The sequence below is a fragment of the Euprymna scolopes genome, chromosome 12 (assembly GCF_053919585.1).
Source record: "Euprymna scolopes isolate OS-2025 chromosome 12, ASM5391958v1, whole genome shotgun sequence".
In the NCBI taxonomy this organism is placed as follows: Eukaryota; Metazoa; Mollusca; class Cephalopoda; order Sepiida; family Sepiolidae; genus Euprymna; species Euprymna scolopes.
In genome coordinates this window covers 78,647,745-78,666,169 of record NC_136493.1, presented here as the reverse complement: position 1 = coordinate 78,666,169, position 18,425 = coordinate 78,647,745, and positions in this window count along the sequence as shown.

Here is an 18,425-nt window from a genome sequence, read left to right as displayed (position 1 = left end):
TTAATACTGAAAGATAAAACCCATTCTGGAATAACAATTGAAACCATGTAAAACCTTTTCATTGATTTAATAATCGGAAAAGATTTTTTAAAAAAATATAAAAAAGTAACACTTAAATTCGACGGTCCTAGAGACAAACTTATAATTGGAGCTATAAACACGAATAATTTTTTTCCTACCATAAACGTTCCACCCCCTCCTCTCTTTTCTAATCTTTCTCCTCATACTACTCCTATTGCGACAAAATCCCGACGTTACACTTTTGCCGCCAACAAATTCATAAAAGAAGAGACTGCTAGAATGTTGAAAGAAGGCATAATTGAACCTTCGATATCTCCGTGGCGAGCGCAGGTTCTTGTAACTTCGAATGAGAATCATAAGAAAAGAATGGTAGTCGACTACAGCGATACCATCAATAGATTCACGGAACTAGACGCTTACCCAATGCCTAATATCAATAAGATGGTAGACGACATCGCTCAATATAACATCTTCTCTACTCTCGACCTAAAATCTGCTTATCACCAAATATCTATAAATCATGCTGATCGTAAATTCACTGCGTTTGAAGTAAGTGGCAAACTTTTTCAATTTACTCGTCTTCCTTTTGGCGTCACCAATGGAGTAAGTGCTTTCCAGAGGAGCATAGACTATATTATAGAAAAAGAAAATCTAACCGATACCTTTGTGTATGTTGATAACGTAACTATATGTGGGAAAAATCAAGAAGAACACGATTACAATCTTCAAAAATTCTACAAAATTGCTAAACAATATAACATCACTTTAAATGAAAATAAAATCATAATTTCTTCTAGTTCTATTACTCTACTCGGCTACACCATAGAAAATAATCAAATAGCTCCCGATTATCAAAGACTAAAACCATTACTCGAAATGCCACCTCCGCTGAATCTTAAATCTCAAAAAAGAATAGTTGGGATGTTTTCCTATTACTGCAAATTCATTAAAAAATTTTCTGATAAAATTTTATTACTAAATCAAAACAAAGAATTTCCACTACCTCCATCTGTATTAAAATCTTTTCAAACATTGAAAAATGATCTAAAAGACGCCACTTTAATAACGGTAGATCCAAATAAAGAATTTGAAGTAGAAGCGGACGCTAGTAACTATTGCATTGCTGCAACACTAAATCAAGAAGGTCGTCCTATTGCATTTTTTTCAAGAACTCTCAATACTAACGAAATTAAGCACCATGCAGTAGAAAAAGAGGCAGCCGCTATTGTAGAAGCTCTCCGTAAGTGGCGACATTTTCTACTCGGCAGGCACTTTAAAGTCATCACAGATCAGAAGAGCATCAGCTTCATATTCGACAATAAAAGAAAATCTAAAATTAAGAATGACAAAATATGTCGTTGGCGTATAGAATTATCCCAATACAATTTCACTATAGTTTATCGACCTGGACCTGAAAATATTGCTGCTGACACATTCTCTCGCATCACTGCTCTTACTTACAATCTACAAGATCTTCGTGATTTACATAAACAATTATGTCATCCTGGTGTTTCAAGATTAAGCCATTTTATAAGAACGAGGAACCTCCCTTTTACTTTGGATCAAATTAAGAATATTACTGACTCTTGCTCATCCTGTCAATTACTGAAACCCAAATTCGCCAATACCAATGGAGGGACTCTCATTCAAGCCATATTACCTTTTCAACGATTAAATCTTGATTTTAAAGGCCCTCTACCTACTTCTATACATGGCAACAAATATCTACTTACTCTAATTGATGAGTATTCCCGTTTTCCTTTCGCTTTTCCTTGCAGAGATATGACAAGCAAAACCATTATCCACTGTCTAAACAAACTCTTTTCAATTTTTGGTTTGCCTGACATGATACATACTGACCGTGCTTCTGATTTCTTAGCAAGAGAAATAAAGGATTTTTTACACAAAAAAGGAATTGCTACTTCTAAAACAAGTAGGTATCATCCTGAAGGTAATGGACAGATTGAAAAACTCAACGGTACCTTATGGAAGGCCATTCAAACAACATTACATTCTAATCAAATGAAACTACCTTATTGGGAAGACATACTACCGGACGCACTTCATTCAATTAGATCATTACTTTGTACTGCCACTAATATGACTCCCCATGATAGACTATTTAAATATAGTCGTAAATCTGCTTCCGGAATTTCAATTCCTTCTTGGGTTAAACCAGGCCCAATATATATTAGAAACCACACTAAAACAAGTAAACATGACCCTCCTGTAACGCCTGCCACCCTAATAGATGTCAACCCCCACTACGCTTATTTTCAACTACCTTCTGGTACTGAAACCACTGTCAACGTTCGAGACTTAGCTCCAAACTCATCAAATGAAGAAAACTCTAATAATAATCCTACTACTTCAGAGACTTTATTTGAACCTTCTACTAATGAAAACATTGGTCATGAGGAAGACAAAAATCAATCGTCTGATCTTGAAGAAAATCAGATTTCACTAAAAAATAATACTGAAAATCAGCATTCCTGCCAATCTGTGCGGAGGTCGTCCCGAGTTCGACAATTCCCTAGTAAATATAAGGATTTTGTGACTAAATACTGAAAAAACTGCAGTTTGGGTTCATATGTTATTTGTAAATAAAATGATTCTTATGTGATTGTAAAAAAAAAAAAAAAAAAAAATTTGTCTATAATTAATTACCCCTTACTTGAATACTTTAGGACGGGGAAAATGTTATGATTTAATTTGTTATCCCCCTTGGGATTGACATTCATGTTATCCCCCTTGGGATTGACATTCATAATAAAAGCGCCCTCTGTTTCATTTTCCCGCTCGATCCTTTCAAGAGCGTACGTGTATTTTACAGTTAATAAAACCTTTCTAAAAGGCAATTCTTTACTTACTGATACTATTCACTTCAATGATACTGAGTCATTTCTCCTTGTAAACACCCCGGATATCTTAGCATTAAGTGAAACTAACCTTCACTCCTCCATTCCCTCTAACCACTTTAACATGCCTGGTTATCTCCCACTCTACCGTAAGGACTCGGACAGACATATGCTTGGACTTGGAGTCTATATTCGAAACACCCTCCACCTAACTAGAGAAATAAAACTAGAATCAGAGGGCCAGGCCTTTATGTGCTTCAGACTAAATATGCAACACAATATTAGCTACTTGTATTTTCTCTACCGCTCTCCCTCAAACCAAGACTGTACCCTAATAAACAAAGTCTCAGACAGCATAGATATAGCACTTTCCCTCGATACTAGCGCACAAATACATGTATTTGATGACTTCAATGTCCACCACAGTAACTGGCTAGGATTCTCAAATCACACAGACGTAGCTGGTAGCGCAACTCATAGCTTCTCTATATCTCATTCCCTATCTCAGTTGGTTACATTTCCGACACGTTTCCCAGACCAGCACGATCAACATGCCTCACTTCTAGATCTCTTTCTGACAACGGTTCCCAATGACTGTACAACAAATGCCCACAGCCCACAGCCCACTCGGGAATGCTGATCACGCTGTGATAATGGTAGAAATCAGCCTAAATTCTCGCCCTAAAACTGAAGACCCACTTCTCAAAACAACGAGGTATTACAAAAAGGCTGATTGGGAAGCCATCAGGGAGCTCATCAGAGATGCCCCATGGCAAAATATCTTTACTCTTCCAGCGGAACAGTGTGCAAATGAGACAACTGAATGGTTCAAAACTGCTATTGAAGCACATGTTCCCGCACGGAAATACTATAGCAAGCCCCACTCTCCCCAATGGTTTACTTCTGCTTGTGCAGCTGCCATTTGTCAAAGGCAGCATGCGTTCCGCAGATTCAACCGACATAAGTCCAGCTCAAATAAACAGAAGTTTATAGAAGCTAGAAATAATTGTAAGAGAGTGATAGACACAGCTAAGTCAGATTACTCTGAAACCACCAGAAAGCGCATCGAAGCACAGAAATTAGGAACCCGGGATTTTTGGAAAATCTACAACAGCGTAGTTAATAATGGACAGTCAATTATTCCCCCACTAACAAACAATCATGAGGTTGCTTGCACGGCAACTTACAAGGCTAATCTGCTTGCCAGTCGGTTTGCCTCAAACTCCACACTGAACTCGGTACACCACTCACTCCCTGATTTTCCTCTGCGAACAGACGCCACACTTGACGATTTGAAAATCACCCCTTCTCAGGTACATGCTATTATAAAAAACCTAGACACCTCAAAAGCATGTGGACCAGATCTCATCCCGGCTGTGCTATTAAAAAAATGCTCTGCCGAGGTTGCTCCAGTTCTGTCCAAACTTTACAATAAATGCCTTAACGAATCGTGTTTTCCCGACTGCTGGAAAACCGCCTCTGTGGTACCAGTCTTCAAGAATTCTGGTGAAAGAACTGACCCACTAAATTATCGCCCCATTAGCCTCCTCCCGCTTTTCGCCAAAATATTTGAGTCCTTAGTTAATCAAGCCCTAGTCCAGCACCTAACAGCTGCTAAACTCCTGACTGACAAACAATATGGATTCAGGCAAGCCCGTTCAACAGCAGATATCTTAACTGTAGTTTCTGAACGTATATACCGTTCATTGGATAAAACAGGGGAGGGTAGAGCGGTGGCCCTTGATATATCTAAGGCTTTTGACAGGGTATGACACGATGGTCTTCTAAGGAAAATTGGATCATATGGAATCACTGGAAGAATTCATAATGTAATTAAATCCTTCTTAAGTAATAGAAAAATCAAAGTTGTCCTCGACGGACATACATCCAAACAATATGACATAAATGCGGGAGTACCTCAGGGGTCTATACTTGGACCTCTATTATTCCTGATATTCATAAACGACCTCCCTGATAATATTGTTTCGGAGATGGGTATATTTGCCGATGACACCACTCTCTATAACAGATATGAGGGGAAAACAAATGAACACATATCCAAGGAAATGGCAGAAACACTAGAGGACGACCTCCAATATGTAGTGGAATGGGGACAAAAATGGTTGGTCACATTCAATGCTGCTAAGACTAAGCTTGTTTCATTCAATAACTACAAGAAACCTTCTCTACCACCAATAGCAATGGCCAAGAACACATTGCCTGAAAGTACTTCTTTTAAACTCCTCGGCCTAACGTTTACAGGGAATATGAACTGGGATAGATACATTGAGAGCATTGCCAAGGCTGCTGCGAGGAAGGTTGGCTCCCTCTACCGTGCTAGAAAACTACTTACGCCTGCCAGTATCCTATACCTCTATAAGGCAACCATTCGCCCATGTATGGAGTACTGTTGTCACATCTGGGCTGGTGCATCTGCTGCTTGTCTCTCGCTCCTGGACAGGGTTCAAAAAAGAGTCGCCAACCTGATAGGTCCTGAACTGTCATCTAGGCTTCAACCTCTGTCCCATCGACGAGATGTTGCATCCCTCTGCCTGTTCTACAAATACTTTAATGGTGAATGCTCTGACGAACTGCAAACACTTGTACCTCCCGACGTAACTACCCCCGACAAACCCGACAAGCTACTAAGTCTCATCCCTTTACAGTAGAGATCCCTAGGTGCAAGAAAGCCTTTTACTCCAATAGTTTCTTCCCCAGAACTGCGGGTCTTTGGAACTCCCTTCCGGGATTCTGCTTTCCCAACTGCAATGATATGCAGAAGTTCAAGTGTAATGTTAACAAACATCTTTCTACTCTTCTCCCTTCATAATGACCCCGCTAATTAATTCCCTAATAGCAGCCCCCTGCTTCAAAGTGGCACTGTGCCTTGTTTGGGGTGAAAATTAAATAAAAAAAAAATAAAAAAAAATCCCACACATTGTATGTAGCACCAAAAATGACCCACGACGTGATACTGGGAGGAGACTGGCTGAGAGAGAGGAAAGCTGTATTAAAATTCGACCCTCCAAAGTTAATCCTTGGGGAGGAAGAGATTATGTTAGGTAGCACGAGGCTCACTCAAGTGGATCTTGTGTTTCGTGAAGATTTAAAGATTCCACCTAGAACAGCGGTGACGAGCTGGGGTGAGATAGAAGGGGCTATAAAGGATAGCGAAGCCATTTATCAGGTTTTACCCCTTCCTACATAGAAGAGGACGAGGACGTGACCGTGTTACCAGCATTAGTGCAGGAAGGTCAGACGAAGAATTTTCCGGTAATGGTAGCCAATACGAGTCTGAAGACGGTTAACATTAAATCAGGAACTAAGTTGGGCAGAGCTTCAGTGTTAACATTAAAAACTAGAGTGAGGCGCGAAGGAATGCCTGTAGAGAGTGAAGCGGTTAGTGACAAGGTAAAATAAGACTGCCCTGACCAATACCGAGAGAGATTAGAAAGACTATTGAAAGCTAATAAGCGAGTGTTAGCTAATTCAGATAAGGAATTAGGTAAGACGCATACAGTAAAAATGTCGATTGACACAGGAGACCACCAACCAATAAAGATGAGGCCATACAGAGCGCCTATTTGGAAGAGAGAGTTGGTTGAGAAAGCAGTGAAGGAGATGGGAGAGGCTGGAATTATTGAGCCATCTCAATCACCTTGGGGTTTCCCAGTAGTAATAGTAGAGAAAAAGGACGGGGGAAATAGATTTTGCGTAGATTTTAGAGAACTTAATAAGATAACAAAATCTACTGCTTATCCTCTGCCTTTGATAGACGATATTTTAGCGATGCTAGCGAAGGCTACATGTTTTTCCTCCTTAGATTTAAGATCAGGTTACTGGCAAGTGGCAGTAAACGAGAAGGACAAACCTAAGACGGCTTTCTGTTGTCATATGCGGTTATTCCAGTTCCGTGTTATGCTGTTTGGGCTAGCAGGAGCTCCTGGTGTTTTTCAGTCATTAATGGCAATAGTGTTGAGAGGATTTGAACATTTTGCCATGGCATATTTGGATGATATCTTAATATTTTCAAAAACCCCGGAAGAGCACTTTAAACATCTACAGGCTGTGTTAGATCATCTAAAATATCATGGCTTGAAATTAAAGATGGAAAAGTGTCAATTTATGAGGAAAGAGACTAAATATTTAGGATTGATCATAGACCAATCTGGAGTAAGGCCAGATACTGATAAAGTAAAAATTATAAGGGCGATGCCCAAACCTCAAACAGTTAGACAAGTTAGAGCATTTATAGGAACTGTAGGTTATTACAGAAGGTTCATAGCAGGATTCTCTAGAATAGCTATACCTCTAATTAATCTAACGAAGAAATATGCAAGGTTTGATTGGACCGAGGCGTGTCAGAAAGCATTCGATACGTTAAAGGCCGAACTGACATCCACCCCTTTATGTATTTATCCCGATCTGAACAAGCCTATGGTCTCATATACGGATGCTAGTGATACGTGTGTGGGAGCATGCTTGACTCAGCCATGTGAAGAAGCAGAAGCTGTAATCCCGGGAATAAAGGACGAAATGCCTATCTACTTTCTCTCTCACAAATTGACAAAGACCCAACAGAAGTGGCCCGTGATTGAAAAAGAGGCCTATGCCATCGTGTACGCTTTGCAAAAGCTGCATTTCTATTTAGCGGGTGCGACGTTCGTAATAAAGACAGATCACCGTCCATTACAGTACTTGTTCGATGCTGAATGGAAGAATCGAAAGGTGTTACTGTGGGCTATGCAACTGAGTGGCTATGACTGTAAAATAGAGTTCCTGTCCGGGAAAGAAAACACGTGTGCAGACTTATTATCTAGAATTCCCGAAGCAGTAGAGGAAGAAGCTGACGCTAGTGATCAGAATCTAGTCAGTGATAATAACTATAGAATTTGCGTACTTAACTCCCAGCAATTGCAGAATAAGCCCCCAGAGATAGAAGATGAAATAGAGTCGGAAGAAGATGACTCTGAAGAAAACGATTCCGATAAGTGGGAATCGATAGACCTGAAACTACTTAAGTTAGAAGCGAGAAAAGACGAAGAATATAGTATACTTAAGAAATCGCTCGTAGAAGGAAAATTACCGCCCTCAAAATCGAGGAAATACCTGTTAGAGGATGATCAGGTATATTATGTAAATGGGGAAGAGAAGAATCCAACGCTACGCTTGTGTATCCCAGATGGTCGTGTGAGGACTAGTTTAGTGCAGGTAGCGCATGACGGGTTGGGTCATGTAGGTATTGATAAAACTTACTCGATTTTAGCGAAGAAATATTATTGGCCTGGTATATATATATCCACTCCTATGTGACAGAGTGTGTTACTTGTCAGAAGCGGGCAGTAAAAGGAGCTAAGACACTCTATTAAGAGACTGATATTCCCTCATATCCATTTGAGAAGTGGAGTATGGATGTCTCAGGGCCATATAATATTAGCAATAAGGGAAATAAGTATATAGTCAGCATGGTCGATTGGTTAACGAGTTGGGTAGAGGCATTCCCAGTGCAAAGGAAGGATGCACAGACCATGGCGGAGATACTAATGAATGAGATTTTCCCTAGGTATGGTGTCCCACGTGTGTTAGTGACAGACAACGGCGGAGAATTCGTAAATGCCGTTGTAAAAGAGGTGACGGGATATTTGGGAATGAAGCATGTTACCACCTCTCCATACCATCCACAGAGCAATGCAAAAGTAGAGAGATTCCATAGGTCTTTGGGAGATACGCTGTCAAAGCTATCAGAGGATGAAGTCGAGAATTGGGACTTGTTCTTGAATCAGGCCTTGGCAGCGGCCAGATTTTTACATAACGATACGACTAAATTCTCTCCATATTACCTGGTACACAGTAGAGATGTAGTGCTACCATTGGACAATCTCCTACTACCAAAAAAAAGGTATACTGGGGAAGAAAATCATAAAAAAATGATTAAGCAACAGCATTCTCTGTTTAGTCAAGTGCGTCGAGGGATTAGGGTAGCACAGAAAAAACGTAACAAAAGAGTCAATGATGGAAGGGTCAAGAAAACATATGACGTTGGTGACCCAGTATGCTACAGAGCACAGGTTAGAAAAGGAAAATTAAATCCTAGATGGAAACCGTACTATAGGATAGTAAAACAAACGGGACCAGTGACATATAAAATATGGGATCAACTGACGAATAGAACGAAGAGGGTTCACGCGTCAGACATCTGTGAAGCCAATATTAGGGAGTGGAAAATGCCTAATATACAGACAGATAGACCTGTAAGGAAAGCCACCCTGATAGATCCGGAAGGAGATTGGGAAGACACGGATAGGTGGGCTGATGAGGTAGCGGATGAACAGGAGTTAGAGTTAGAATTTGAGGTAGAGAATACCGACTCGCTACCAGAGATAACAACTACGCCTCCAGATTCGGAAGGTTGGGAATCTGTAGATGATATTCCACTATCGGTACTGAGAGATAGAGAGGCTGGTAATGAGAATAGGGCTGAAGAATCAGAGAGCAATGAGATTCCGTCGACACAGCCCCCAGAGGTAATAGGCGATGTTAGGGGACCTAGACTTTTGCGAAGCAGTGTAAGACGACCTATCAATGTTATCTCTAAAACGGGGAAAGTTACAAATAGCGATGAAGAAGATAAGGAAGACGAAGAGGATGAAACTGATTCTTTCGTTAAGTTATTTATGGAACTGGAATTGAGTGACTAAAAGTAAAATGGAACAAATAGTAAAAGAACGTTACTATGTGTATTTGTAGGATGCGGCGTCTAATAATGATGATGGCGGTGATGATTGGATTGACAGTAGCGTTACGCCACACACACAGTACGGTATTTAAGAAGACCAGCGAGGTAACGATTACTCATTCTAAGTTGATCCTGACGTTCGTCATTGATCTGAGAGTGTATCGGAAGGTTCAAATGGAACTAGAAGACGAAGTTAACTTAGCAGCGCACTTAAAGCTGCATATGCAAAAAAATCAATCAAAACTTGGGATAAATTCTAATACAGCGTTATTTGTATCACTAGGAGGACGGTTAGATAAGATGGAACAAAGACTCCGATACATTGGAGGATATTTTAGGGATATTGGATTGCTAGCAGCAGATGGGACCCAAAAACGAGTTAGAAAGAGATCTATACTTCCTTTCGTAGGTAAAGCACTGCACGTATTATTCGGGACCGTATCGGAGAGTGACACAGAAGTATTAGAAAGGCATATAAGCAGTTTAGAGGAAAATCAACAGAAGATAAAGCACGTCATAGAGGAAAGCTTCTCAATAGTGAACGTTACTAGATACGAACTGACAGAACATAGACAAAGAATAAACTGGCTATCCCATACAGTCGCCAGCCTAAACGAAAGTTTGACTTTTATGCCTAGAAGAATAAGTATAGTAGAGGCTGTAACTAAGCAAATACTGGAACTGATGACGATGACAAACCAACTCGACTCATCAATTCAGTTATTGACAGTGGCAATGGAACATGTTAGGACACAATTAGATTTACTTTCATTAGCGCACATGTCACCGAGCATCATATCCCCCAAAGACTTAAAAACAATACTTGGGATGCTTCAGGCAGACTTGCCACATACTTTACGCTTACCAGTAGATCCAAAGAAGAGTCTATGGGAATATTATAAAACCTTGAGTTGTGCTACGATGTTACAAAATGATAAGATTTACGTAATGGTTGAGTTATCTTTATTGGATAGAAATAGCGACTTCGAAGTATTTAACGTAATTAATTTACCGATACCGTTTCCTACTAATGTCACTGAGAGGAAAGCAGTAGCAAGGTACAAAGTTGAAACCGAAGGAATAGCTTTTAACCCAGCTCGAACCAAATTCATAGTGTTGTCACCTAGCGAAGCACTAACGTGTAGCATGAATGCACTAAGAGTTTGTGCCGTAGAAAGTCCCATCTATGCAACTAACGGACACAAGTTATGCGTAGTTCAATTATTCCAAGGTAATGAGGAGGGGATCGATAAATATTGTGGAGCAGAGGTGTCGATTGATATACTAACCCCCCAAGCTATACATCTATCTGATGGTGTTTGGGCAGTTGCCTCAACTAGTGAACGGAAGTTGTCGAAAGTCTGTAAGGGACGGCAACAAGGGGAAATACTTATTCATCCACCGATGACCATTATAGATCTACCTATGAGTTGCGCAGCGTTTGGCCCAACTCTAGAGATCTTGCCGTCCTACAGATTTAAAGAGAAGTTTGAACTCGGAAATGACTTTCTGCCATTAACTAGAATACCGCGTGTAAATTGGTCAAAGGTATGGACAACTATCACTAAGGAATTTCCGAAGATAGAAGCTCGCGAAATTCCACCTCTTTTGAAACTGGACGGAAAGATCGATATGAGCGAGTTATTAGATGAGTTACGAGCAGTGAAGGATGGTAATGAACCAGAAAAATGGCGATGGGAAAAAGTAAGTAAATGGTTAAATCCTACAATAATCATCTTGGTCGTGATAATGATAATAGCTTTTCTAGTGTATGGGAAAAGGAGAGTTAGCTACATCAATAGCCTCCTAAGGGCTGGAAAGGATGCTAATAAAATAGATAAGGACGAGAGTAACCCTCAATTAGAGCGCTTAAAAGGAAAAGTCCATTCGTTGTTTGAAATGAATAGGGATGAGCATGAAGTGAGGGACGCTACCGTGGTTTCTGATAAAAACACCAGACCTGATCAATCTGGTACAGAATCAAGACTACCAGTGAACCCCGCATCTAATACCCTACCAACGTTGGAGATACATATGTGAAGAAGCCAGATAACCAAGAAAGAGCCATGGAATGAAATCCGAGGAAAAATGGACTATTGACTAAATAGTTGCATGCATTGAAATGTGTATATATATATATATATATATATATATAAATTAATGAGGTTTATGGACAATCGTATGAACTGAAAGCAGATTTGAAAAACGCTAAACTCTAAAAGAGAACTTTTTGCATGTGCATGAATGATACAGTTTTTTTTCTTTAAGAACGAATCCAATTGATGAACTATTATAAATTGTAAAACCACAACGAGCCATGGTATTAAGGCCCAGAAAGAAGAAGTGGGTTAGAAAAAATATTGAGTAAAATATTGTTTCTTTTAAGTGGGGGAGGTATGTAACCAAGTTATGGGGTTGATATGCCGTAATAGAGAAAGAGCCAAAAGAACGAAAAAATAGGACGATCAAATGACTCTTTGGTTAGAACAGACAAAGGAAAAAGTATGTCAAGAGATACTTATTGTTGTAACGGTCAGAGTTTGGAGTGAGCTGGCTGTTTATTTTTAAACACAGAATTCGAGATGAAATGACAGGCGGTTGTTTATTTTAGAAAACAAGGTTTGAAAGCTGATGACAGGCAAGTTTTCTTGTTGTAAACAAATACAAACTCGTGATGTTTAAAGGGCATTGATGGATATGTATATATTCCTCGAACACAGAGAAAAGAGAAGAAGAAGAAGAGAGGAGGAGGAGAAGAGAGCAAAAGAGAGAATTCGTTTTTGGCGAATTCAGATGGTGTTAAAGTCGGGCAGAGAGGGCTTTTGACTTAAAACACGTATCTCCAATGGCCGAAAAACTTATCTGAACTCGAGTCACAAGCTACCGTTTTAAAATAGCTACAGCCAACTTCCTTCAAACTCTGAAATATTATTAGACCATTATTATTGTGAATAAACCCAGAATAATTGTTTATTCGTGTGTGGAATCGTTTTAATTTCCTTTTTCACCACACTAAAATCCACGGCTCTCTTATCGGCGACAGGTCCGGAGTATAAATTTAGACGATCAACTGATAATTCTGTCACTACCCCATACCAGAAACATTAAAACGGCTAAGAATTATCACCGGCAGTGGTCACTGGAAGGACGAAAATAGTGAGCTGCAAACCGCCAGAGTCGGGTCGTTTTCAGGCTGCCGTAATTGGAGTGGAAGAGCTCTGAGGTCGACGATCGTCTCAACCGACCGGCTGAAGGGGTTGACATATATATATATATATATATATATATATATATATATATATATATATATATATATATATATATATATGGCGATTAAGCTACACTGAATATTCCGCGTTTCATCCACTCTAGGATTCTTCAGGCTTATTGAGCATTTTTGAAGTAAATACTTAAAGTTTACGCATAAATTTATACTTTTGTATATTAATTTATGTGAGTAAATGAAGTAGTTATATAAATATATATATATATATATATATATGTATATATGTATATATATATAAATATGGGTGCTAGTTTCTCCACATTGAAAAGCTGTGATACAATGAAACAGACAATTTGTGGATGAGCCCCCCCCCTTATTGGGTCGAGCACTGTTAGTAATTGATATTGTTTGATATATTGTAAATACACAAATCGAGCACTGTGAGCGTGGCGGTCAAGTGTTTTATGAAGTATTTTTAGATAGCATTAAAACGGCTTTTGTTTCAGTTGCCTGATGACTAGATCTACTGACTATTGACTTGTTGGTTTGAGCCCATACTGAAGAGCTGCGACACAGCGAAACAGTCGGTCTGTGGATATATATATATATATATATATATATATATATATATATATATATATATATATATAAGATTGAAAAAAGGTTCTTGCGGAATTTTTGATTTTAAATGATATATTTTCAAATAAGTTTTCAATTATAATACCTTTACTTTATATATAATTTTTCACGATCATTTTTGCTCTAACTAATCGTTTTAATTACAGTCGATTTAACACAATAATGTCTTCTTTTCAGAACGTTGAATACAAGATAGAAAAATGCAAATTCGCACCGTTTTCTTATTTCAATTCAAGCTAGGCCGTAAAACTGTTGAAACGGCTCGCTATATCAACGAAGCGTTTGGTCCAGGAACTACTACTGAATGCACAGCACAATGGTGGTTCAAGAACTTTCGTGGCGGCGACGAGAGTCTTAAAGATGATGAGCGAAGTCGTCAGCCATCATATGTTGACATCGATCAAGTAAGACCTTAGTCGAAGCGAATACACGCACAACTATTCGAGAAATTGCTTCTGGATTTAGACGTAACGTACACTTGATAAATTGATGTCTCACAAACTGAAAAACAACCAAAAGAAACGCCGTTAATATATTGACGTTAATCTCACGTAGCCAACGCCACGTTCCAACATTTCAAAATACAACGGCTGAGAGACAACGCGCGGATCTTTACAAACAGACTTTCTTTCTCCAACTTTATAACACGGCAAGAAAGAAGAAGAAATAATAAATAAAAAAGAAGTAAAACAATATACTGAGGATGGAGTTTGACTCCGAAACATATTTATATTATAAATTTCAATCAAGTAAAATATTAGTTTTTTTCCCTAATATTGTGTTGTGATTTGACTTTCAAGCGCACTTGATGCGCATTTTATTTATTCATATATATATATATTGGCTGAAGAGAGCTCGATAAGGATACCTTAAACGGGCCTTATTATCGGGCTTGAAACCGACGGTACCAATGACCTGTCTCAACTAACAACTTTCTGTACACAAAATATATATATATATATATATATATATATATATATATATATATATATATATATATATATATAGGGTGGAAAGATAAAATTGTCGCCCTAGAAAATAAGACATGAGTCAATTTCCGTTTGATGAAAACCGGTTTTCTTTTTTTTTGTTGCAGACTATCTACTAGTTGGCCAGTTGTGTACAAACCCTAAGAACGATAAGAGCTTTCTATCATGTCTGAGAGTGACATAATATTCGGCGAGCAAGATCGGAGATGCACCGCTGTAAAACTCATGCTCTCTACTAATTCAAGCATTGAAAACAGGACCATTGCCAGCACCCTCAAAATGCTTTGGTTCAAAGTTTGAGGACGCAACCCAACGCATTGGACGACCTACGGTTTTGGTCTTTGGTATGGTTTCAAGTGAGGGTACATCATGCCCTGTCACATCTTTGAGATCGGCTTGGAAGCAACATCAAAGTGTACCTGAATCTACTAAAAAGTGTGGATCCCCTGCTGCAATCAGGTGGTAGCTGGCAGACTCTGTGTGTGGCAGCAGGACTCGATGTCGGCCCACAAATCGAAAGAGTCCACGATTTCGCTTCAGAAAGAGTGTTACGACTTTGTACCTTTGTCCTCACTGCACTCCCTCCTCCTCCGCTGGGTTTGAGCATACGTCAAGAACAACACCAGCATGATCTCCCCCAACACCAAAGCGAGCCTGATGACCGCCATCCACCGAGTATTCGCTGAGCTCCCGCCGGCGCTTGTGGAAAAGGCATGTTCCCAGTTCTGGATCCGTATCGAGGCGGTGATTGAGGCTGCAAGCGGCTACATTGAATAGTTATCTGAATTGATTTTTTCAATGACAGTTTAAAAATAAAGCTGTAGTGTTGTTTTCTTTAGGGGACAATTTTATCGTTCCACCCTGCATAAGACCCCATATATGACCCCACATCCGCTTGACGGAAACTAATTGTTCGAAGTTCGGAAAAATTTACATACCCCTTCCACGAAACGTGAGCTAACCCTAACCAATATAATTGGCAAACCTGAGCAAACAGCTATTTTTGAAAAGTAAATTCCGCCTTCATAGAAAGTGCGCAGTTTATTTATGGTTGTAAACTTATGAACACACTTAGTCAAAATACGAGTTAAATATTCCCGCTCAACATTCAACCCTCTATTCCTCCATCTTCTGTCTTTTTTTTTTTTTGCTCAAAGTCTTCGCATATCTACCTCTCCTTCTCTCTCCTTCTCTTTCGTTCGTTACTTCTTTCCTTTCTCATTTCGTCGAATTTCGCTCCGCCCTTATCTCATTCAATTTCTCACCCCTTTCGTCCGACATATTTTTTCTGAAATTGCTCTTGTTGTTACTGTTGTGTATGTTGGCGATGGTGATTGCGCTGTTACCATTGCGCCTCGTAACCCCTCCCCTTATTTTACAGCCTGCTCAATGTCTCTTACTTTCTCGAAAAATCTCGTCCATTGTTTTATTTTTTTATTTTTGATGTTGCATAATCTTAATTCGTGTCGGTGGGGGTGGCCGCCTTCGCCGTCTTTGCGGACAATCTCATTTGCCGACAACGCCGAAGGAGGGAAGCGGATGCACCCTCTAAAATGCTAATTACAACCAATAAATGACACTAATTGATGAAGACGATGTTGATGACGATGACGAGGAGAAAAAAGATGAGAAGGTGGAGGAAAAAAGAGGGGGAGGTGACGTGGATGGTAATGATTAAGATATCGACGATTATCATTCCCGATAGGGAAAATAATGTCAATGTGAATTCTCTCTCTCTCTCTCTCTCATCACACACACACACACACACACACACACACACACACACACACACACACACACACACACACACACATATATATATATATCCATATACTACAAACACTCAGTAGATAGTGTTATCTTCTTTGTTTGATATCTTTGTCTTCGTGCACACTCTATGATGTCAAAAAAGATGACGTCGGAATTAGATAAGGTCATAGAGTCTTCTATGCGGACAGTAACCGTATAATCATTTTATTTAAATACCATAGATGACAGTGTCTGTTGGGGATAGTCGGGTTTTATCTTTCTGCTCATCCGGGATTCATGATAAAATCTGGTTGATCATCACAGAAAGATCCGCCAGCCCTCTTTATTCGAATAAATCCCGAATCTTTCCAAGAGGCATTGTTATGTATATTACTAGCAGGCCTCCCGGCATTGCCCGGTCGTAAAATACGCTTAAATATGATATTTTGATTAATGCAGATTTCGTATATAATGATTTAAAAAGTTTTAAAAAATTGACTCGTGCGCCACCACCGAGAATCGAAACCAAAATTTTTAGCTTACGATTTGCATTTTCTTTTCGCGTTAATGTCTGGGCTATAAATACATGTTTGCTGCAAGGCTAAAAATTAAGACATGAACCAATAGCTATTACGTTACGCGTAATATTCGTAATACCGTCGTTCAATCTTCACCTAGCAAATTTCATTTTTTTTTATTTTCACGTTTTGCACCGATTTTCTCTAGCTAAATATTAAGTTTCATGTCTGTAGACCAAAAACTGACAGGAGTTTGGTAAGCTAAACTTTTTAAATAAATACATGTACGCATACATAAATATATATATAAAAAGGTCTGGGTTTACTATAATCATTTTACGCAAATATTACGCAAGTATACATCATGTAGAATATCTGCATCAATATAATTACATGTAATAGTTAACTTAAGACGATCTTCCCATGAGAAAATCGAAAAAAAAAACTAAAGGGAATTGATTAAAATGAATATTTAAAGAATATGCAAATTAGCTAGATCTTTTGCAGATGAATGCAATTCCACGACTCATTTATAAGAAAGTTATATTTTCTTTTCAAATAAATAAAAAAAGGCTTTCCTTTTTTCTTTCTTGACTTTTGGGCTGGGATCAAGGTGTAGTATCGGTTCTGGTGCTGCACTTGGGTTGATTTGTCCTCGATAAATGGAGGGGAGTCTCTCTGTACTGAGACAATTATTATTTTTGGTCCCTACATGAGTGCCCCTTGTGCCCTTCTTTTTGGGAGTTAGTTTTCACCCACATTAAAAACGACCTTGTGTCACATTTTGCTTTCGTGGGGAAATAAGAAATACCAAAAGAAAAGAAAGGGTTTTAATTATGAATATCAATATATAATTTATATATATAAATTATATTTATTTGTATTTATGTGTTTCCCCACAAAAGCAAAATGTGACACAAGGTCGTTTTTAATGTGTAAACGACGAAACACGTGTCAGTGGATATTTTAAAAAACAATATATATATATGTATATATATATATATATATATATATATATATATATATATATATATATATATATATATGAGTATAGATTGAAATAAAAAACATTTATATTAGATTTTGTATTACCTATGATCGAGCACTTTTATTTACTTATAATAACAAATCGCAAAAATTAGTAAACTGTTAAAACTCTACGGACATGGATTGCCTGTCTGTTTGCTTTTGTAATTTTTCACCGTAAACGCTGAATGACAACCGAAAGAGTTGGACGTATGTCATATAAACTATAATTCACCTTTATGACTTCATGAAGTTCACACACACACACACACACACACACACACACACACACACACACACACACACACACACACACACACACACACACACACACACACACACACACACGTGTGTATATATGTAAATATATTTGTATCTATATGTGTGTGTATGTGTGTGTATATATGTGTGTATGTGTTCATGTGTGTGTGTTTCTATAAAGACACACGCGAGTATCATTATCTGTATGGATTTGTGACTTCAGATATAATGATGACGATTATCCAAATCATTATACCGATAATAATCATGACCATGACGGTATGTATGTATGTATGTATGTATGTATGTATGCATGTATCTATCTATCTATCTATCTATCTATCTATCTATCTATCTATCTGTGTGTGTGTGTATGTATGCGTGTGCATGTATATATATATA